Consider the following 10,448-nt stretch of genomic DNA (forward strand, 5'->3'; position numbering starts at 1 on the left):
GCATCCAGTCTGCAGACCGCCAGTTTGACTCCCCTGCCCTATACCATTTCAGACAAATGGTTGTCCAATCTTTTCTTAAAAACTTTCAGTGTTGGAACATTCACAACTTCTGGAGGCAAGTCATTCCAGTGATTAATTGTTCTAACTCCTTAGTTCTAGGTTGCTTCTCTCCTTCATTACTTTCCATCCATTTCTTCTTGTCCTACCTTCAGGTGCTTTGGAGAATAACTTGACTGTGGCAGCCCCTGAGATACTGGAACACTGCTATCATGTCACTCCTAGTCCTTCTTTTGATTAAACTGGACATACTTAATCCCAGCAACCATTCTATAATATTTTAGCCTCCAGCCCCCTAATCATCTTTGTTGCTCTTCTCTGCACTTTTTCTAGAGTCTCAACATCTATTTTTTTTTTACACCTGTATAACATCTACATAATGTATAACAGACATGAGAATGACAGTGATTTTCCACCCTGCCCAGTGACATCAGACAAGGAAACCTCAAAGATGCAGTAAAAGTCAGATAAAAACGTAATTCATAAGTGTGCAGGAAGTAGATGGCCCAATGATTTAGTAAGCCCTAATGCTTAGAAATGTTGGAATCCAGAGAAAGGTAAATTATTTGGGGCAAAAACTTTCCTAGGGTTCTTTATCTTGCAAGTTCAAAACATTTTAGATGTATGTTTTTTAAAAAAAAAATCTGGCCAATTTGACAAAAAGAAATCAGATAAAAAAACTGAAATGTAGGGCATAGAATAGAATAGAATAGAATAGAATAGAATAGAATAGAATACTTCATTGGACAAATGTGATTGGACACACAAGGAATTTGTCTTGGTGTAAATACTCTCAATATACATAAAGAAAAGATACATTTGTTAAGAATCAAGAATCATAATGTACAACACTTAATGATAGTCATAGGGTACAATCAACAATCAAATCATACTAGAAAACAGTCAATATAAATCATAAGGATACAAGTGACAAAGTTACAGTTCTACAATCACAAGTGGGAGGGGATGGGTGATAAGGAGTGATGAGATTAACAGAAATAGTAGTGCACACTTTGTAAATAGTTGGACAGTGTTGAGGGAATTATTTATTTAGCAGAGGATAGCGTTCAGGGAAAAAACTGTCCTTGTGTCTAGTTGTTCTGGTGTTCATAATAGAATGACATTCTATTATGTCATTTTGAGGGTAGGGGTTGAAACAGTTTATATCCAGGATGTGAGGGGTCTATAAATATTTTCACAGCCCTCTTTTTGACTTGTGCAGTATACAGATCCTCGATGGAAGGCAGGTTGGTAGTAATTGTTGTTTCTGCAGTCCTAATTATCCTCTGAAGTCTGTGTCTGTCCTGTTGGGTTGCAGAACCAAACCAGACAATTATAGAGGTGCAGATGATAGACTCAATAATTCCTCTGTAGAACTGGATCAGCAGCTCCTTGGGCAGTTTGAGCTTTCTGAGTTGGTGCAGAACGAACATTCTTTGTTGTGCTTTTTGTTCTAAAAGTACTAATGTACCGTGATCATATATCTTGAAGGCACGGTTGAAAAGTAGATAACCCTGGACAAAACTTCGGTGGAAAAAGATTTTAGTCCTAAGAAATAAAATACCTTCACCCATCCATGGAAATATATAAAAAGGTCAAAATTGTAAGGCAAGATTTTAGAAAAGCATTTAACATATAAAATTGAACCCAGGACCTTTTCATGGCAAGTGGCGAACCATTCAAGCAGATCCATAGAAACACTGGAAGATGCAGGGGGGTATTCTTCTCTCAAATGGTATTTGTTCACTTTTTCTTGTTTTTCCTTAATGGAGTTAAATGTAATGGGTATTTCCAACTAGTATTTGTTAGATGGGACAAGTTGGGTTCCTAGCAAAATATTGGTGGTCCTGTTTCCTCTTATATATACAGGTGAAACTCGAAAAATTAGAATATGGTGCAAAAGTTCATTTATTTCAGTAATGCAACTTAAAAGGTGAACCTAATATATGAAATAGACTCATTACATGCAAAGCAAGATAGTTCAAGCGGTGATGTGTCATAATGGAGATGATTACAGCTCATGAAAACCCCAAATCCACAATCTCAGAAAATTAGAATATTGTGAAAAGGTGCAATATTCTAGGCTGAAAGTGTCCCACTCTAATCAGCTAATTAAGCCATAACACCTGCAAAGGGTTCAGTAGGAATCACAATCATGGGAAAGACTGCTGACCTGACAGTTGTGCAGAAAACCATCACTGACACCCTCCATAAGGAGGGAAAGCCTCAAAAGGTAATTGCAAAAGAAGTTGGATGTTCCCAAAGTGCTGTATCAAAGCACATTAATAGAAAGTTATGTGGAAGGGAAAAGTGTGGAAGAAAAAGGTGCACAAGCAGCAGGGATGACCGCAGCCTGGAGAGGATTGTCAGGAAAAGGTCATTCAAAAGTGTTGGGGACTTTCACAAGGAGTGGACTGAGGCTGGAGTCAGTGCATCAAGAGCCACCACACACAGACGGATCCTGGACATGGGCTTCAAATGTCGTATTCCTCTTGTCAAGCCGCTCCTGAACAACAACGTCAGAAGCATCTTACCTGAGCAAAAGAAAAACAGAACTGGTCTGTTGCTCAGTGGTCCAAAGTCCTCTTTTCTGATGAGAGCAACTTTTGCATCTCATTTGGAAACCAAGGATCCAGAGTTTGGAGAAACAATGGAGACGCACACACTGCAAGATCCTTGAAGTCCAGTGTGAAGTTTCCACAGTCTCTGTTGATTTGGGGAGCCATGTCATCTGCTGGTGTTGGTCCATTGTGCTTCATTAAGTCCAGGGTCAACGCAGCTGTTTACCAGCAGATTTTGGAGCACTTCATGCTTCCTTCCGCAGATGAGCTTTATGGGGATGCTGACTTCATTTTCCAGCAGGACTTGGCACCTGCCCACACTGCCAAAAGCACCAAAACCTGGTTCAATGACTGTGGGATTACTGTGCTTGATTGGCCAGCAAACTCGCCTGACCTGAATCCCATAGGGAATCTATGGAGGATTGCCAAGAGAAAGATGAGAGACATGAGATTGAACAATGCAGAAGAGCTGAAGGCCGCTATTGAAGCATCCTGGTCTTCCATAACACCTCAGCAGTGCCACAGGCTGATAGCTTCCATGCCACGCTGCATTGAGGCAGTAATTGCTGCAAAAGGGGCCCAAACCAAGTACTGAGTACATATGCATGCTTTTACTTTTCAGAGGTCTGATATTGTTCTATGTACAATCCTTGTTTTATTGATTGCATATAATATTTTAATTTTCTGAGATTGTGGATTTGGGGTTTTCATGAGCTGTAAGCCATATTCATCACAATTATGACAAATCACAGCTTGAACTATCTTGCTTTGCATGTAATGAGTCTATCTCATATATTAGTTTCACCTTTTAAGGTGCATTACTGAAATAAATGAACTTTTGCACGATACTCTAATTTTTCGAGTTTCACCTGTATATATTTTAGACAATTTATCTATTTCATGGATAAACAGATAGTACTTCAATTTGAAACATTCTTGATATAACAGTGTTCTACGTATTGCATTTTAGGTTTCTTAAATCAAAAATAGAATTTCTAGATTGATCATCTCCTGGCTTAAGTTCTTTATCTGCATCTTTGGAATAAGCATAAATATCAAAACTATAGAAAGTTTACTATTCTGCATATATATGTATGTAGAAATGAATTGGGTACACTATTTTGGATAAAATTAGTGCTATTTGTTTAAAACTGAGTAGCTTCCATCTAGGCTTTATGTATCAGACTCTGAAGATTAAAAAGTATTTTAAATATGTAGATCATTAACTTTATCCCATTGTATCTACAACATAATTTTAACAGATCTAATTATAAATGGCTATAAAAAATAATATATATTTATATATATATATAACCAAGCATGCAGCAACTTGTATTCTTGGGGAAGTCTATAAACTGAAAATTGTCAGCACTCATCCAGATGGAGTTAATCAAGCTTCTGCATATTATGACTTTTCAAGGTAACAGTATACAATTAAACAAACTTAAATTAAAGCTTTTGGGCTCCAGGATTTCTGCAGGAAAATGAGAAGATTAGAAAGGTGGCCTTCAAGAATCCTTTTTCTCACCTTCCTTTCAACCAAGGACAGGTACCAATACTGCGTCAAGTGTAGATTTATGGCCTTCCAAATGTTCCTGTGTTATCATTTTCAGCAGAGATAAGAAAAATCAGCAGTTGTGACCAAACAACATCTCAAGGATATATTCCTATTCCTGCAGAAGCAAGCCAAAAGGAAAGACATTTACTTATATTCTCCTTTTAATTTCTCTTGCATTCATTAGCCATGATCTGTTCTACAGTATGTAGAACTCTGAACCCTCATGCACTAAACTTTGAAAGCATATCCAATTTCTTTTCCACTTGGGGACAAAACCTGATGGAAACATATCGTCTTGTGACAGCACAGTTCTGCATGCTGAACTCATTGAAAGAGCTATGCATTTGGGGGTTAATTCCGATACAGAAGTATGTATGTTTTCTACAGAATGAGGCTACTGATACAATTAGCTCAGCATTTAGGTTATTTAGTTGAATTTCTCAAGGGTCTAGGGCAGGGGTCACCAAACTTTTGGACCTCAGGGACCACTAAATTCTTAATTTTAAATCCCATGGACTACTAATATGGTTTGCCTAATGACTGGCTGGATATGACTAGGTGGTCATGGCCAACTCGATGTCACTCATGTCAAGGGGCGCCTCGCCAGCCTCTCCTCGCCCCTCCCTTCCAGCTACTCCCTGCCTGCCTGCCCTGGGCTCCTTAGGGCCCCAACAGGAAGCAGTTGTTGGAACTAAGCAGCCACCATGAGAAAGAGTTGGCAAAACAGCTGGCTTAGTTCAAATTGTATCTGACTGAGAAGGAGGCTCAGCAGAATCACCTCACTGAGGACTACGAGCATAGGCTTTCCAAGCAGAGGAAAGCCTGCGGGAGTGCAAGGCCAGGTACTGGCATCTGGAAGCTCAGCGGGCTGAGATGGTCAGCCAGTTCCAGGCCATGATACAGTCCCACTGGAACAAGGCCCTCCAGCTCTTTGCCACCAGTGGCACTTCCCTCCAACCTTCACCCAAAAGCCCCACACCAGGAGGCTGAAGCAGACCCCAAGTCGGAAATTCTGCGCCCTCTCCGACCTGCACAAAGACCCCAAAGGGGGAGACTCTCTGCAACAACATAAACGTTCATTGCCATGTATCGGCCCATGGGCCATAGTTTGAGGACTCCTGATTTAGTGCAATTATAAAAAATGCGGACCACTAGTTGATGACAGCTGCTCTAGGGCCCTCTAGTAACAGAAAAAGCCCTCTAGTAACAGCTAATTCCTTTTAGCAACTTGGGGAACAAAAGAGATATAAGAAAAAAGAGGGTGTCCCCTCAGTTTTAGCTCTGGCACTATACAGTTCCAAACAGATTGCTAATCAGTGGTAGTTCTCCAGGATTCTTTCCCATTTATAATGATCTGAGCCTTAATCTGTGCCGTAATCATGTGCATTAGGAGTAATCATGTGCATTAGGAGTGCATTATAAGCTTTCTGCCAGGTTTAACCACTGTATGCTGACACAAAACAGACTTTGAACTTATGCTCTGATTCATCACTATATACTTTTGGCCAAGAGGAAATTTAAGTCTAGACTAGGAATATAAAATAATTTTGCCCTTAGTCTTCTTGGAAGAAATTGAGTTGGCAGGAATTGATCTTAATGTTATCATAGTAGGATGACAACATAAAATGAAATCTGGGTAGAATTCAACCTTTCTTCCCAAAGCTGACTCATTTTAGAAAATGTGCAAAGTGTAAAAAGCTCACGTCCTTTTCTTTATTTTTACAGTAAAAATGCCTTGTTTGCTCACAGAAGGTCAGGGCCTGTCCCAGAAACTGATTTACTTTCACAGCACTTCCTGGAATTATGTTGTGAGTATGCAGTGTAAGTGAACAGAGATGAAGCAGTTTATGAGAAATGTACATTTGTGAGATGTTACTGTGAAAAAGTAGGGGGGAAAATCTAATCCTCCTATATATTTGCAAAGGAAATTACCCCATGTAATACATTAAGCTGTACAATTTATGCCCAATATTTAAGAATGCAGACCTACCTTTGACAGAATGGAATGGAATTCTAGCAAGCAAAATGGAAAACAAACTAAATGTACAGATATTTGAATGTCCTTAGAATGTCCTTAGATCACCAAGCTTGAGTAAATCATCTGAATTAGATTTTCTTCCCGATTCTGAGGAAAAAAGTGGTTGTACCCTTGAGAATTGCAATTCATTTGATTGTTTTTCCACACTGAGTTACATGAGACCTACACATTTGGATTCAGAGAAATGTTAGAAGAATGGTCTCCAATTACGATGATTCATTTTAAAATTGATAAATCACATGCATTTGAAGGATTTATAGGGAGGAAAATGTAGGGAAGCTATGATAAGATCAATCATTTATTTACTTCTTTTTAGATTACACTGCTCAACTCAAACAGTGCTGGCTCCTAACCACACAGTAGATCATTTTTTAAAAGAGTAACCTCCCTCCCATGTAATAAAAGGCAATATAAAAATACAAACATAAAATGGGAAATCAACTGTAGAACAAAATAACCACAGGGGGACTCCCATTAAGTTGGTCCCTAATGTTTGTGGGAAGACAAAAGGTCTTACTAACTTTTCTAAAAATGAAAAGAATAGGGCCCTGTTGTATATTGGAGAGGGGGAGATTGTTCCAGAAAACAGGGGAACACACTGGAAAGTGTCCACAAGAAAACCACATTTCTTAGGTTACATAAGGTAGGAAGATTTTAAAAAAGGAATCTGGAGCATTCCTTTCCTGTGGAAGTTATTGGGAAAAGTAACCTGGTCTATGCCATGTAAGGCTTTAAAGGGAATCACCAGCATCGTGAACTAAACCCAGAAGTCTGTCAGGAACCAGTGTAAACAGTAACACGTTTGGCCCAATATACTGTTCAATGAAGCAGGTGCTGTGAGAGCATTGCCACAGCTAGTGTTCTGCTGAAAAGTTGCTCAGTAGCTTCATGAGTTCTCAGCTGAATCACAGCTCCAACTGCAGTACTGCAACACCACCAATGCTGTTCATCCTGGCTTCACCACAACCGCCTCTCTTTGGATGCTCAGTAATCGGCATATGCTTCCAAAGGTAGTTCTGACTGTCTGAGGCACCTGGAAAACCAGCTCAGAGTCCAGCAGTCTTTTTCCATCAGGAATCAAAAGCCACCTGCAACTATAAGAGTCCCGGTAATATAAGATATTTATGACAATATTGGCAGAAAGAATGAAACCAATGGTAAGCTATGAAGAACTATTAGATAGTCAAGGAAAATTAAAATCAAACCAAGAACTAAAGGAAAATGGAATCATAATTGATTGATGGCCATATTTGCAAATTCAAAATAAATATAAAAAGATTTAAAAGATTTTGGCTTTGACAAAGGGCAGAACCAATTAGATAAAATATTAATGGGACCGGAACAAAAACTTATAACTAAAATATACAAATATTAGATTTCAAAATGGAAGAGGAAACAGTCAAAGGCACAATGATTGCATGGGCACAGAATTTTGGATACACTATAGAATTAGAGGAATGGGAGAAAATATGGAATGTAAATTATAAGTTAACGGTATCTGCAGCATACAAAGAAAATATGTACAAAATGTTTTATAGATGGTATTTAGGTCCAATGAGATTGGCAAAAATTTATCCCAACATGAGTCCCAAATGTTGGAAATGTAAAAAAGTTGACGGTACATTTTACCACATGTGGTGGCTATGCCCTAAGACCAGGACATACTGGATCCAAATCAAAAATTGGTTACAAGAGATCACTAGGTATCAGATTGAGCTCAGACCAGAAACCTTCCTCTTAGGAATCATCAAAGATAGATTACTGAAAGAAGTAAAATACTTATTGTTACACATTACAACAGCCATCAGAATAGCCTTTGCACAGGTATGGAAAATCCCAAATACTCCTAGTGAAGAACTAATAATACATAAAGTAAAAGTGCTGAGATGAACATGTTAACAATGAAACTGAAATAAAAAGATGACTCTGAATTCTTTTTAATTTGGAACAATTGGTATAAATGGTTAACAAACAGAACTAAGAAGTGAGACAAAAAGCCTAACTGAAATAATCCTTAAGAAAGTAAAACAAAATTTTGTAAATTATATAAAGATATAAGAATAGTAATCATAGTTAAAGCTATTATTTAATATTAGACAAATGTAACATAATGTATTATATTTAAACCAAAAACCTGTACAGATGCCAAGAACACTGTTGATACCATGATGTTTTACGATTTAATAAAAGAAACTCAATAAAAATATATTTCTTAAAAAAAGAGTCCCGGTAAGATGCATCCTCCATTCCAAAAAACAAAAACAAAACAATCCTAACTGCAACACTCAAGCCTCAAAACTGAACACTACCTTCCACCATATATCCTAAATCCATCATAAAAATCCCTCAGCTAACAAAGTACTGCCCGCATTGGTTGTCATCTTAAACAAAGGAGGCATCACTACTTCACTATCAGAATTATAAAGTATAGCAATTTCTAAATTCCTCAAAGGATAAAGGTATCATGTTTAACACATTATTTAGGTAAATGTACCTGGAACTAGAAGCCCCAAAACACAAACAAATGTGAAATATGCAGTAAAATAACAATATTTAAACTATCTGATTTATATAATTTCCTCTGAATTATTCTCTCACAACCTGCTGAGAGATCAAGAAATGTCACCTTCATTCTGGTTCCATCAGCAGTAATCATTGATCAGTTTTGAATTTGAGTTGCCATGTTGATGGGTTCTACCATCAACAGCATTATTCCCAACATGTGACATTCTGCTTTGTCAAAAAATAAGTTAATCATACTATTTTTACAACTTGAAAATCAGCAACTTACAATGCAACAATGATCTAAACCTTATAATGAACTAGCAGGAAAACAAAACTTGCAGCCCATGCTTAGCTACTGTGGAACTGTGAAACAGTGGAAAATGCAGAATTAAGAAACAAGAGGTGATATCAACCAGATCCATCATAGAAGACCTGGAGAATGGAAGGGCAATTGCATCAGAAAGATCTTGCTTATAAAAATTTCTAATGCTGTTAAGAATCTCTAGTGAATTAATTTATTAAATCTGTAGTCTGAAAATCAGCAGTTATATTGGAAGAGAAGATGGAAAAATCTATCATTTCATGAAGCAACACTTTGTTATTTTCCTCCTAGCTATTTCAACTTGAAGCAAGCCCAAGATGGGACAGGTATGATCCTGCTCTTTACTTAAGCCATTACTTCAACATAATAGGATGACTCTACAATGAGTTTTCTCAAAGCATTCTGACAGGTGTCTTATTCACTTTATCTGCAAAAAAAATGAGTGGGTAGGAAGAAAAAAAGCTAGGTTTTCTTGCCCTTAATTTGGAGGGGTGGCAGAACTAATACCTAATCTCTATCAGATGTTTTATTCTAGGCTATCTTAAATTCTCCCTGTCCATTTTCAAAGAAGGACTATGAATCACACCAGCCTCAAAGTCACTAACATGACATAGATTCATCCCATATTGTGGTTATTTCATACGCAAGAATAGGAAGATAATAATCTGAGAACAGGTGAATATAAAATTCAGATAAAGTTTTAACAATGACTACCAGTGAAAGCTGGCAGACACAATGCACTGAGAATGGGGAAAGAATTCTAAATGGAACACTTCCTCAAGAGGACACTCCCAGAGTGAATAAGCTTTTGAACACCCATGGCATTCTTGAGTGTTCTCCATATTCTCCAAATATTTACTGATTTCTTCCAGAAATAGCATTGTAAAATATTTTGCTTTGAGACTTCTCGCAACATATACTCATAATCCTGGTAACGTGCATCTTGGTATAAATCCAGAATCTCTTAAAAATGTTCTCTTACTTGCTGACCTTTTCTGTTGTAAGTCGAACTGTCATTAATGTGAAAGAGAAAATTTGAAATGGAACAGCATACAAACTTTGGTAATAAAGTTCCTAAAAATCAGGTGACCAACATAGCCAACATAATATTTGACCCAATGCATTGAAAGCAACTCGGATAAAAGGGCAGCTTACTTCTTTTATCTTATTTATGTTTGCAATATTGTAAACCATTCAATCCCCCGAGGCTTTGGGTTGTGAACAATGACGTGGACATAAAACACGAAGCAAATAAACTTTGTATATTTCAAAACAGCAGGTTAGACATGATCCAAGTCTGCAACGCCTTCATATACTAATCAGTGATCACATCTGAGTTTACTTTCAGGAGAGGAACAATCTCTATCACTTACATATGAAGTTTTCCCAAAGGAAAGAGAAAATAAA

The sequence above is a fragment of the Notechis scutatus genome, chromosome 3 (genome assembly GCF_049901735.1).
Source record: "Notechis scutatus isolate UNSWTSFEM ecotype Mainland chromosome 3, rNotScu1.2, whole genome shotgun sequence".
Lineage (NCBI taxonomy): Eukaryota > Metazoa > Chordata > Lepidosauria > Squamata > Elapidae > Notechis > Notechis scutatus.